Here is a 13,736-nt window from a genome sequence, read left to right on the forward strand (position 1 = left end):
GTGTCAGGATGAAGTGATTAATAGTAACAAAAGTGTGAATCTGACCGGACTGTGAGAAACTGAGGTTGTTTACATGTTAGAAGGTGTGAATACTGAGGACTTGCCAGGACAGAAAAGCAGGGCAGGTATAAACCCAGTGTTTATGTTGGTCCGTAGAGAGGTGGGACAGAGGTACTTCCTCTTCTGATCTCTCTGGCAGCTGGACATCTCCTCTCTCTCCAACACAGGGCTGGAGTTCATTAGACCGCTCTGAGAGAGAGAGCGAGAGAGAGCGAGCGGAAGAGAGAGAAGGGAGAGATTGAGGGAGGGGGAGTGAAAGAGCAAGAGAGAGAGAGTGGCGGGAGAGGGACAGAGAGCTGTTAGGAGAGAGGAAGAAGGAGGATGTGATAAACGTTCTGAGGTGTTCCTCCTGAGCAGAGAGAGAGAGAGAGAGCTTTTCCCCCCTTGCCACCACCATGAGGATCACCACCACCAGCCAGTCTAACTAGGAGGAATTAGATCATCCACTGGGACACGCCAGGTGAGACTGCTCTGCTCCTTCACTTTGTGCAGAGAGAACAAAAGAGAGAGAGAATAATAGGACAGATCCAGTAGAAGATAAAAGAACAGACATCTGATCGGAGGTTACACAAGGAAATGTGTTTCATAACATTTCACTTTTGGTTAAGGAGGAGAGAGAGAATGTGTGGCAAGCAAAGTAGTGGGAGGTGAGCAAGAGAGAGTGGACTGTGGAGTTGTAAGAGAATAGTGTGTTCCTGGTATTTGACGTAGGATCTGGTGTGTGTGCAGCATGGTGCTAGCTGGTGTGTGAGGGTGAGGTGAAAAGCCCCCTGGGCCATGCCCCTCTGTGCCACGCTGCTGCCAGCCTGGGTTTAGCCCCTCTATTGGAGAAGGGATTACCCTGAGCCTGTTGTTTTGCTGTGAAATTTGGTATGGCGTGCCATGTCGGGCTGAACCTTGGACTCCAAAGTTGTACGTTTGTTCAGCGCAGCAGGAGAGGGGGAGTGGGGGCAAGGGAGATTGGAGCTATGTCAACCCTGAGTGTAACTGTGTCTCAGTCTGGGCTTTGTGAGGAATGAATTCCTCTGCTGACAAAATACTCTGAAGTAAAATGTGTTGAGAGAAAAAGCTCTGGACTGAAATTAAAGCCTGGGATTGTACTCTATTCAGCTCGCTCTCAAATCAAAGATATGTACATATAGGTAGGGGTAAAGTCACTAGGTAACAGGATAGATAAAAAGCTGTAGCAGCAGCGTATGTGATGAGTAAAAAAAAAAAGGGTAAATGCAGCTTTTTCGTTAACTATTCATCAGTCTTATGGCTTGGGGTTCAAATCAAATTGTTTTATTGTCACATCCTTCATAAACAACAGATTTAGACTAACAGTGAAATGCTTACTTACAGGCCCCTCCCAACAATGCAGAATACAATACAACATCTAAAATAATAATAATAGAAATACAAATGTGTAACATGAGGAATAAAGACACAATGAGCAATGATAGCGTGGCTATATAGATGGGGTGCCAGTACTGAGTCCACGTACAGGGGTACGAGGTAAGTGAGGTAGATAGGTACATATAGGTAGGGGTAAAGTGACTAGGCAACAGGATAGATAGACAGTAGCAGCAGCGTACTGTATGTGATGAGTGTGGAAGTGTGTGTGGCGAATGTGTGCCTGTGTTATGTGTGAGTGTGTGAGTTTGTGGGTAGAGTCCAGTGTGTGTGCATAGAGCCAGAGTTAGTGCAACAAGGGTCAATGCACATAGTCTGGGTAGCTATTTGGTGAACTATTTAGCAGTCTTGTGGCTTGGGGTAGAAGCTGTTCAGGTCCCAGACTTAGCGCTCCGGTACCGTTTGCCGTGCGGTAGCAGAGAGAACAGTGGGTGGCTGGAGTCTTTGACAATTGTTAGGTCTTCCTCTGACACCGCCTCGTATAGAGGTCCTGGATGGCAGGGAGATTGACCCCAGTGATGTACTGGGCCATACGCACTACCCTCTGTAACGCATCCGACCGCAAGCAGTTGCCATGCCAAGTGGTGATGCAGCCAGTCAAGATGCTCTCAATGGTGCAGCTGCAGAACTTTTTGAGGATCTGAGGGCCCATGCCAAATCTTTTCAGCCTCCGGAGGGGGAAGAGGTGTGAGGGGGAAGAGGCTCTGTATAGTGTGTTTTACTGTAGCTCAAACAGTGTTTGTGTGTTGCAGAATATGTCCAATCAACTGAACTTCTTTGCCATATATTTCACCTTTCTTGTTCAACATGAAATAGAACATTTCAAACGCTTTTCCGAGAAAATCAAATTTTTTATTTAATCTGCTCTGTGGAAAATACTCCCATCCTTTTAAGCAGTGTGTAAACAGACTGTAGCTGCGCCTGAAAAGTTTTACATGGAAGTTAGACCTTAGTGCAATCATAGCTCTGGTAGACCTGCTATTAGACCTGTCAGTCACGCTAGCTGCTCCCTATCAGGACCACATGGAAACATAAACTACACTTAAGTGTTTTGGTTCCAACTGACATGCGACTGACATGCTGTTGAATATAAATATTTCCTGTGTGCTGAATGTTTAGCAATTCAAGGCATGCATTTCCTATAATATTGCAACATCAGTCTTGTAAAGCCAGCTGAGACACCTAGACATTTTCAATGTTTTTAAGTAAAGTTCCACATTGTCAACATGACCTTTAGCCTATTTCTTAAATATCCCTGGTTTATACCTCTGGACATTTCAACAGTGTGATATTATTATACTATGATATTAACAGTATAATCATCTTCATAAAGACATGGTGTAATTATAAATCCAATGTAAAAATGCACAATAATGTTGTTAACATCTAACCTGTGATTTAACCACAGGTTACAGTGAGGATGTTAGGAAGGGTCTTAACTCTGAGTGGTACCCAGGCTGATAAGGCCTGAGCCATGAGAGTGCTGCATGGAGAGAAAGAGTTATGGAGGAGGAAGCACAGGGAGACATGTAATCACATCACAGCCATGATTACGACTGGCTAATGAGCACGTGACCTAGCCTGCTCCTCGCAGCGGGTGGGGTCTGTCAGTGTGTAGAAGGTCATTGTGTGGAGTGTGTGTATGTCTGTGTGGGGGTGGGGGGGTGTCTGTGTGACCCTGATAATGGAAGATATCGTGTTTTTATAACCCCTGACCTTTTCCTGTCAATCCTAGATGTCAATGGAATTCTGTGCAAGGGTTTAGTTTTGATCTCAATGGAGTTTAGCTGTACTGTCTTTGAAAATGATGCATGATTTGGAAGGGCATTGGGATGACCATTTCAGCTCCATTTCCTCCCTTGTGATAAACCTTGTTATAAAAGCTTTGTGTATGAAGTGGTTAGCCTATTTGCAGAGTAGCACTGGCCGTTTCATGCAGCTCTATTCATCCCGGGTGCTGCACCAAAACGCCGATGCCAGATAAGAGGTAGATGGAGTGGGGCCCTAGTCAGACTCAGGTGGCATGCATACCATCCACCGCTTCCTAGTATATTACTCGCTAACGTTCAGGCCCTGTTCAATGTTGTTCTGACCAATTGAAATCTATGCTTCAAGAATGTTTTGATCACGCGGACTGGGAAATGTTCCCGGGTCGCCTCTGAAAATAGTATTGATGTGTACACTGACTCAGTGACTGGGCTCATCAGGAAGCGCATAGGGGATGTTGTTCCCAATGTGACGATTACAACTTATCCAAACCAGAAACTGTGGATAGATGGCAGAATTCACGCAAAACTGAAAGTGCAAACCACTGCATTTAACCATTGCAAGGTGACTGGCAGTGGTGTAAAAAGTACCCAATTGTAATACTTGAGTAAAAGTTTAGATACCTTAATAGAAAATGACTCAAGTAAAAGTGAAAGTCACCCAGTAAAATACTACTTGAGTAAAAGTCTAAAAGTATTTGGTTTTAAATATATCAAAAGTAAATGTAATTGCAATAATATAGTAAAAGTATAAATCATTTCAAATGACCTCTATTAGGCCTCCAAACGGCACAATTTTCTTGTTTTCTTTAATTTACGGATAGTCAAGGGCACACTCCAACACTCAGACATAATTTACAAATGAAGCATTTGTGTTTAGTGAGTCCGCCAGATCAGAGGCAGTAGGGATGACCAGGGATGTTCTCTTGATAAAAGTGTGTGAATTGGACCATTTTCCTGTCCTGCCATGCATGACCTCCATAAAGGCAATCAGAGGCAAAACGACAGTACAGGGACAAATTGGAGTCACAATTTAACAACTCAGACACAAGATGCATATAGCAGGGACTCAAGACAGGCACGGATTATAAAGGGAAAGCCAGCCACAATGTGGACACGGTGCCTCGCTCCCGGACGAGCTAAACACTTCCTTCGCTCACTTTGAGGAGCCAAACATAGAGCCGCCAAAGCGGGCCCCCGACACTCATGAGGACTGTGTGCTCTTGTTCTTCATGGCCGACGTGAGCAAGTCATTTAAGCGTGTTGTCCCCACTTGCTTCAAAATGTCCACCATTGTTCCTGTACCCAAGAAAATGAAGGTAACTAAACTCAATTACTATCGCCCCGTAGCACTCACTCATCATGAAGAGCTTTGAGAGGCTAGTTAAGGAACATATCACCTCCACCTTACCCGACACCCTAGACCACTACAATTCGCAAATCGTCCCAACAGATAAACGGACGACGCAATCGCAATTGCACTGCACATTGCCCTATCCCACCTGGACAAGAGAAATACCTATGTAAGAATGCTGTTCATCAACTACAGCTCAGCCTTCAACACCACAGTGCACTCTAAGCTCAGGGCCCAGGGTCTGAACCCCTCCCTGTGCAACTGGGTCCTGGACTTCCTGACGGGCTGACCCCAAGTTGTGAAGGTAGGCAACAATAACTCTGCCACGCTGATCCTCAACACGGGGTCCCCACTGGGGTGCGTGCTCAGCCCCCTCCAGTACTCAATCATCAAGTTTGCTGACAACACAACAGTGGTAGGCCTGAATACCAACGATGATGAGACAGCCAACAGGAAGGAGTTTAGAGCCCTAGCAGAGTGGTGCCAGGAAAATAATCTCTCCCTCAATGTAAACAAAACGAAGGAGCTTATTGTGGACTACAGGAGAGAGCAGAGAGAGCACACCCCCATCTACATCGACAGGGCCGCAGTGGAGAGGGTCAAAAGCTTCAGGTTCCTAGGCTTGCACATCACTGACAACCTGAAATGGTCCCTTCACACAGACAGTGTGGTGAAGACGGCGCTATAGCGCCTCTGGAGGCTGAAGAAATTAAACTTGGCTCCTAAGACCCTCACAAACTTCTACAGATGCACCATTGCAAGCATCCTGTTGCATCGGAATCACCTCCTGGTATGGTAATTGCACCGTCCGCAACCCCAGGGCTCTCCAGAGGGTGGTGCGCTCAGCCCAACGCATCACTGGTGGCACACTGCCTGCCCTCCAGGACATCTACAGGACCCGGTGTCACAGGAAGGCCAAGAAGATCATCAAGGACCTCAGCCACCCGAGCCACGGCCTGTTCACCCCGCTACCATCTAGAATGGGGAAATAGTACAGGTGCATCAAAGCTGGGACCGAGAGACTGAGGACAGAGAAGGAGTATTTATGTCTGTAATAAAGCCCTTTTGTGGGGAAAAAAATATTCTGATTGGCTGGGCCTGGCTCCCCAGTGGGTCGGCCTGGCTCCCAAGTGGGTGGGCCTATGCCCTCCCATGCCCACCCATGGCTGTGCACATGCCCAGTCATTTGAAATCCATAGATTAGGGCTTAATTTATTTATTTAAATGTATTTAATTTCCTTATATGAACTGTAACTCAGCAAAATCTTTAAAATTGTTGCGTTTATATTTTTGTTCAGTATACATAGAGACATAACACTGGTCACATGAATAATGTTTACATACTGTTTCACCCACTTTATATGTATATAATGTAATAAAACAGTTTACTCTTCATTAGTAAGCACGTCTACAAAACATTTTGGGGTGTGCGTCAGCTCATGTGTTTTACTGAAGTGGGTCTGCAACCAGTTCCCTGAGTACTACACTATGTGGCATGGCAAAACAAACAGGGCCACTGTGCTGCCTGAACTGTTTGTTCACTAAGTAGGAATGCAGTGAATTCCATGACAAGTAGTTCAGAAGTAATGTGGCTGAAACAAACGGTCCAAAGAATGCAGGTTCCTAATTAACAGGGGAGGGTAGGGTACTACTGCATGGGCCTGGTGTAGTTCAACACACGACATGCTGTTACTGGAACATAGCCCAGGCCAGGACCAAACAGAGTAGACAGCTGTGTTGTTGTGTTTGTGTGTGTGTTGTTCTGTGTTTGTGTGGGTTGTAATGTGTTTTCGTGCGTGTTGCTTTGAGTGCGTTTTTGTGTTTGTTTGTTTGTATGCAGAAATGTCTCTGCTCAACCACAGCTTCCTGCGAACTTTTGAAAAATGTCAACCCATAAATCTCTCTAAACAACCAGATTTATTTCCTTTACTTTGCTGCATGACACGCAGTAATACTAACAGGGTTGGTATAACACTATGCGCCAGCTGGTAAAGGCTGTAGTTGTCCTTAAGGAGGCGTTTGCCATATGCTGCTGACACCAGTCTGTTTACTCACGGTATTACCATGCACACTGTAAACATTAGGATGCCTATTGAGCAAGTGTGATGCTGCCGCTGCTGACTGCCTCTCAGGCTGGTACAGTCCATTACAGTCCAGAGCAGGCTGCCTCTCAGGCTGGTACAGTCCAGTCTACGGCAGCCGGAGAGGGATGGCTCCGCTCTGCTCTGGGAGGACCTTAGCACTTCATATCTGTCCAGTGGCCCCTCAGACAAATGGGCCTGTCTTCTTAGTGGCCACGCTTGAGTAAAGAGCCCAGAGAGGGCTGTGGTGCTGGACACCATGATGAGATAGAGGAACACTCAACACAGGACATTCATCTCTGACAGGCCGCTCGCTGATATTTCTGCTCTATTGAGTCGAGGTTAACAGATGTTTTTCCATAGATACACAATGAATCACTACAGTTGTGTGTGTATATATAGAGCTACATTTATGGAATGCATATTATAATGTGATTATAGATTGTATGAGGATGTTGTGTTCACAATGTTGTTATTGAGAATGGGTTGGAAGAGAGCAGAGAGCTGTTGTCTATTACCTCAAATCTTTTGAACAATTGTTCACAGTACTTTGATATTTCCCCTCCCCCAAAAACATCACAAAACGTAACTTTGCGAGAGAGATTGAAACAGTCTCAAAGCAAAAATGTCCTCATGTAAACAGCCTATTCAACTCCAACATGCTCTGATTTTACACGGAATTCAGGTGTAAGGAAGCATGAAATATTTCATTAGAGGTAAAGGGTGATTCATCTCATAATTCAGTTAGGACCGCAGCAGTCATCTGGATTGAATGACATATGTGACTTTTACTTATTTCTGCTAGACTGATTGGACAGTCAGTGCACCAATAAATTGGCCCACATCATTGCCCTGGTTGTGTTGTCATTTGTTTTTCTTTAAAAATATATTTTTTACCCCCTTTTCTCCCCAATTTTTCGTGTTATCCTGTAACGCTCTGGGTGTCGGGGGGTGTGAAGTCAGACGCAGGAACAACAGAGCTTCAATACGGTGCTTTCTTTTTAGCACCACCCGAACGGGAAGGAGAGCCTGCCTCGGTTGAAGTCGTGACAGTACCCCCCTCTGACGCGCGGCTCCCGCAGCGCGCCGACACCGGCCTCGAGGTCGACCCGGAGGACGAGGCGCAGGGCGATCCGGATGGAGGCGATGGAAATCCCTTAACATAGATGGATCCAAAATGTCCTCCACCGGTACCCAGCACCTCTCCTCCGGACCGTACCCCTCCCAGTCCACGAGGTACTGCAGGCCCCTCACCCGGCGTCTCGAGTCCAGAATGGCCCGTATAATGTACGCCGGGGACCCCTCGATGTCCAGAGGGGGAGGAGGGACCTCCGGCACCTCACCGTCCTGCAGGGGACCAGCTACCACCGGCCTGAGGAGAGACACATGAAACGAGGGGTTAATACGATAATAGGAAGGGAGTTTTAATCGATAACACACCTCGTTTATTCTCCTCAGGACTTTGAAGGGCCCTACACACTGCGGCCCCAGCTTCCGGCAGGGCAAGCGGAGGGGTAGGTTTCGGGTCGAGAGCCAGACCCTTTCCCCCGGTACAAACACGGGGGCCTCACTGCGGTGGCGGTCAGCGCTCCTCTTCTGCCTTCTCGTAGCTTGTTGGAGGGACTCCTGGACGGCCCTCCAGGTCTCCTTGGAGCGCTGTACCCACTCCTCCACCGCAGGAGCCTCGGTCTGGCTCGGATGCCATGGTGCCAGGACCGGCTGGTACCCCAACACACACTGAAAGGGGGACACATTAGTAGAGGAGTGGCGTAGTGAGTTCTGGGCCATCTCGGCCCAGGGAATGTATCTCGCCCACTCCCCTGGCCGGTCCTGGCAATACGACCGCAGAAACCTACCCACCTCCTGGTTCACTCTCTCCACCTGCCCATTACTCTCGGGGTGATAACCGGAAGTCAGGCTGACCGTGACCCCCAGACACTCCATGAACGCCCTCCATACTCGGGATGTGAACTGGGGGCCCCGATCAGAAACGATGTCCTCCGGCACCCCGTAGTGCCGGAAGACGTGGGTGAATAAGGCCTCCGCAGTCTGTAGGGCAGTAGGGATACCGGGCAACGGGAGGAGACGGCAGGACTTAGAAAACCGATCCACAATTACCAGAACCGTAGTGTTTCCCTGAGAGGGGGGAAGATCGGTCAGGAAGTCTACGGACAGATGAGACCATGGCCGTTGTGGAACGGGGAGGGGTTGCAACTTCCCTCTAGGAAGGTGCCTAGGAGCCTTACTCTGAGCGCATACCGAACAGGAGGAGACATAAACCCTAACGTCTCGAGCTAAGGTAGGCCACCAATACCTCCCCCGAAGGCTCCCCACTGTCCTCGTCACCCCAGGGTGACCCGAGGAGGGTAGGACATGAGCCCACCGAATCAGTCGGTCCCGAACACCAAGCGGTACGTACTTACGGCCCGCCGGACACTGAGGAGGCGCGGGTTCCGCCCGTAGCGCCCGCTCGATGTCCGAGTCCACCTCCCATACCACTGGCGCTATCAGCCTCGAGGCGGGGATGATGGGAGTGGGTTCGGTGGTCCTATCCTCCGTGTCGTAAAGGCGGGACAGTGCGTCTGCCTTTACGTTTTGGGAGCCGGGTCTATAGGACAACGTGAACCGAAACTGGGTGAAAAACATGGCCCACCTTGCCTGACGTGGGTTCAGTCTCCGAGCTGCCCGAATATACTCCAGATTCTGGTGGTCGGTCCAGATGAGAAAGGGGTGCTTAGCCCCCTCAAGCCAGTGTCTCCACACCTTCAGAGCCCTGACCACCGCTAACAACTCCCGATCCCCCACATCATAGTTACGCTCCGCTGCACTGAGCTTACTAGAGAAGAAAGCGCAGGGGCGGAGTTTTGGTGGCGTACCCGAGCGCTGTGATAGCACGGCACCCACCCCAGCCTCGGACGCGTCCATCTCCACTATGAATGCTAAAGAGGGATCCGGATGCGCCAACACGGGAGCATCCGTGAACAGAGCCTTCAACCTGTTGAAAGCTCCGTCCGCCGCCGCTGACCACCGCAACCGCACCGGGCCCCCCTTTAGCAGTGAGGTAATGGGAGCCGCTACCTGGCCAAAACCCCGGATAAATCTCCGGTAGTAGTTGGCAAAACCCAAAAACCGCTGCACCTCTTTTACCGTGGTCGGAGTCGGCCAATTACGCACGGCCTTTATGCGGTCACTCTCCACCACCACCCCCGAGGTGGAAATGCGATAACCCAGGAAGGAGACGGCTTGTTTGGAGAACACACACTTCTCAGCCTTGACGTATAAGTCATGCTCCAGCAGTCTGCCAAGCACTTTGCGTACCAGAGATACATGCGCGGCGTGAGTAGTTGAGTAGATCAGAATGTCATCGATATACACAACTACCCCCTGCACGTGCAGGTCCCTGAGAATGTCGTCTACAAAGGATTGGAAAACGGCTGGAGCATTCTTTAACCCATACGGCATGACGCAGTACTCATAGTGGCCCGATGTGGTACTAAATGCGGTTTTCCACTCGTCTCCTTTCCGAATACGCACCAGACTGTACGCGCTCCTGAGGTCCAGTTTTGTAAAGAACTGCGCTCCGTGAAATGATTCCACCGCCGAAGCGATGAGAGGTAGTGGGTAACTAAACCCCACTGTGATGGCATTTAGACCTCTATAATCAATACACGGACGCAAACCTCCCTCCTTTTTCTTCACAAAAAAGAAACTCCATATGTCTCCATAGCCAACGTCTCCTCTTGGGACAAAGGGTACACGTGACTCTTGGGAAGCGCAGCGTTAACCTGGAGATCTATCGCACAATCCCTACCCGGTCGATGTGCTGGTAATTTCGTCGCTTTCCTTTTACAGAAAGCGATTGCCAAATCGGCATACTCGGGGGGAATGTGCACCGTGGAACCCTGGTCTGGACTCTCCACCGACGTGGCACCAAGGGAAACTCCCAGACACCTTCCAGAACACTCCTCTGACCACCCCTGGAGAACCCCCTGTCTCCACGAAATATTGGGATTGTGCCGGGCCAACCAGGGAATACCCAGCACCACTGGAAACGCAGGCGAATCAATAATATAGAGACTGATACGTTCCCTATGATTCCCCTGCGTCACCATGTCCAGGGGAACTGTGGCCTCCCTGACCACCCCTGACCCTAATGGCCGGCTATCTAGGGAGTGCACGGGAAAGGGAGAATCTATCGGCACAAGCGGAACGCCCAACTTACGGGCGAGTCCGCGATCCATAAAGTTCCCAGCTGCACCTGAATCAACTAGTGCCCTATGCTGGGAAGAGGGGAAAAAATAAAGGAAAAAAATTGAGACAAACATGTGACCAACAGGGGGTTCTGAGTGAGTTTGGTGCTGACTCACCTGGGGTGATCGAGAAGCGTTCCGCCTGACATCTCAACTCCCAGACAGACCCCCCCAGCACCGATCGGCCGTGTGTCCTCTCCGACCACAGCTGGTGCAGGGGGGGCCTCCTCCTCCGGTACCCCTAGGCGCGGCCCCTCCCAACTCCATCGGGATAGGAGCCGGGGCGCTGGGTGGTGGAACGCACAGGACCCTCTCCGAACGCCCGCGGGCAGCCAGCAGATTATCCAGTCGGATGGACATGTCAATAAGCTCATCCAGAGAAAGTGCGATGTCCCGACACGCTCCCTGCGGACGTCCTCCCGGAGACTACACCGGTAGTGGTCAATGAGGGCCCTGTCGTTCCACCCTGATCCCGCGGCCAAGGTCCGGAACTCCAGCGCGAAATCCTGTGCGCTCCTCCTCTCCTGCCTGAGATGAAATAGTCTCTCACCCGCCGCTCGGCCGTCTGGGGGGTGGTCAAACACGGCACGAAAACGACGGGTAAACTCCGGGTAGTGCTCCTTCACGGAGTCCGGGCCATTCCAGACTGCGTTGGCCCACTCCAGAGCACGACCCGTTAGGCAGGAGACGAGGACACTCACCCTCTCCGCTCCCGAGGGAGTGGGGCGAACAGTGGCCAGGTATAGCTCCAGTTGGAGTAAGAACCCCTGACAACCTGCCGCCGCTCCATCATAATCCCTCGGGAGCGTAAGACGGAGCGCGCTGGAGCCGGGGGATGGAGAGTCCTGGGGGGGGGGGGCCGAAGGTGGAGAGAGGAGCCCACTCCTCTCCCATTGCTCCATTCTCTCCATCATTTGGTCCATGGCTGATCCGATCCGATGGAGGACGGTGGTGTGGTGGAGAACCCGTTCCTCCATCGATGGGAGAGGGTTGGCTGCTGCTCCTGCTGACTCCATTTTAGTGGTGCGGGATTCTGTAACGCTCTGGGTGTCGGGGGGTGTGAAGTCAGACGCAGGAACAACAGAGCTTCAATACGGTGCTTTCTTTTTAATGCACAACCGGCAAACCAATGTCCAATACGGACTTACTGGGTGTCATAAACAAACGTCCAAACACGGAAGACAAAACCCAGTCCACAATACATACATACATCCACTCCCGAATCCAAAAGTACAAATGAACAATCCCGCACAAAGAAGCGTACGGGCTGGCTGACTAATAAAGCCACACTAATTACCAATTACCTAAACACAGGTGATACAAATAAACACATAAGGAGGGGGAGGAAAAAGAGTCAGTGGCAGCTAGTAGGCCGGTGACGACGACCGCCGAGCACCACCCGAACGGGAAGGAGAGCCTGCCTCGGTTGAAGTCGTGACATATCCAATCGCTAGTAATTACTATCTTGTCTCATCGCTACAACTCCCGTACGGGCTCGGGAGAGACGAAGGTCGAAAGCCATGCGTCCTCCGAAGCACAACCCAACCAAGCCGCACTGCTTCTTAACACAGCGCGCCTCCAACCCGGAAGCCAGCCGCACCAATGTGTCGGAGGAAACACCGTGCACCTGGCCCCCTTGGTTAGCGCGCACTGCGCCCGGCCCGCCACAGGAGTCGCTGGATATCCCTACCGGCCAAACCCTCCCTAACCCGGACGACGCTAGACCAATTGTGCGTCGCCCCACGGACCTCCCGGTCGCAGCCGGCTGCGACAGAGCCTGGGCGCGAACCCAGGGACTCTGGTGGCACAGCTAGCACTGCGATGCAGTGCCCTAGACCACTGCGCCACCCGGGAGGCCTTGTGTTGTCATTCTTATTGTGATTACTGTTTCCATAGTGACTGGATTGGCGTAGTATTTCTATTTGGCTGTTGAATGTGACAGTGAAGTGTGAGAACTGGAAGCCTAGGGTGTGTTATCATGGTCTATCTGGAGGACACACCGATAGGCTAGCTAGCACAGCTCACCTGACCGCCTCTGGGAGGCTCTGACTTACACTTGGAGATCTGCACTATACAGTAGCACAGTGAGAAACACTACACTCACATACAGCATTCACACTCACACAGTCTGACCCAGAAGTCCCCATAATGATTAACGACCAGGTCAGTCTGGGTCAGAAGTCCTCATAATGATTAACGACCAGGTCAGAAGTCCTTGGAGTGATTAATGACCAGGTCAGAAGTCCTCATAGTGATTAACGACCAGGTCAGTCTGGGTCAGAAGTCCTCATAGTGATTAACGACCAGGTCAGTCTGGGTCAGAAGTCCTCATAGTGATTAACGACCAGGTCAGTCTGGGTCAGAAGTCCTCATAGTGATTAACGACCAGGTCAGTCTGGATCAGAAGTCCTCATAGTGATTAAAGACCAGGTCAGTCTGGGTCAGAAGTCCTCATAGTGATTAACGACCAGGTCAGTCTGGGTCAGAAGTCCTCATAGTGATTAACGACCAGGCCAGTCTGGATCAGAAGTCCTCATAGTGATTAACGACCAGGTCAGTCTGGGTCAGAAGTCCTCATAGTGACTAAAGACCAGGTCAGTCTGGGTCAGAAGTCCTCATAGTGATTAACGACCAGGTCAGTCTGGGTCAGAAGTCCTCATAGTGATTAACGACCAGGTCAGTCTGGATCAGAAGTCCTCATAGTGATTAACGACCAGGTCAGTCTGGGTCAGAAGTCCTCATAGTGATTAACGACCAGGTCAGTCTGGGTCAGAAGTCCTCATAGTGATTAACGACCAGGCCAGTCTGGATCAGAAGTCCTCATAGTGAT

The 13,736-nt window shown here is 50.2% G+C and overlaps 1 protein-coding gene across 1 annotated transcript in view; it reads left to right on the forward strand.

The window, feature by feature from the left end:
• The first annotated feature begins 288 nt into the window (after positions 1-288).
• The window catches only part of LOC120024807 (pleckstrin homology domain-containing family A member 7-like), a 125,747-nt gene continuing 112,299 nt past the window's right edge, over positions 289-13,736 (forward strand). Inside the window, exon 1 of the mRNA XM_038969135.1 lies at positions 289-520. The gene's annotated coding sequence lies outside the window, so the exon portion shown is untranslated. The remainder of the gene's footprint in view (positions 521-13,736) is intronic.

The sequence above is a fragment of the Salvelinus namaycush genome, chromosome 30, assembly GCF_016432855.1.
Source record: "Salvelinus namaycush isolate Seneca chromosome 30, SaNama_1.0, whole genome shotgun sequence".
Lineage (NCBI taxonomy): Eukaryota > Metazoa > Chordata > Actinopteri > Salmoniformes > Salmonidae > Salvelinus > Salvelinus namaycush.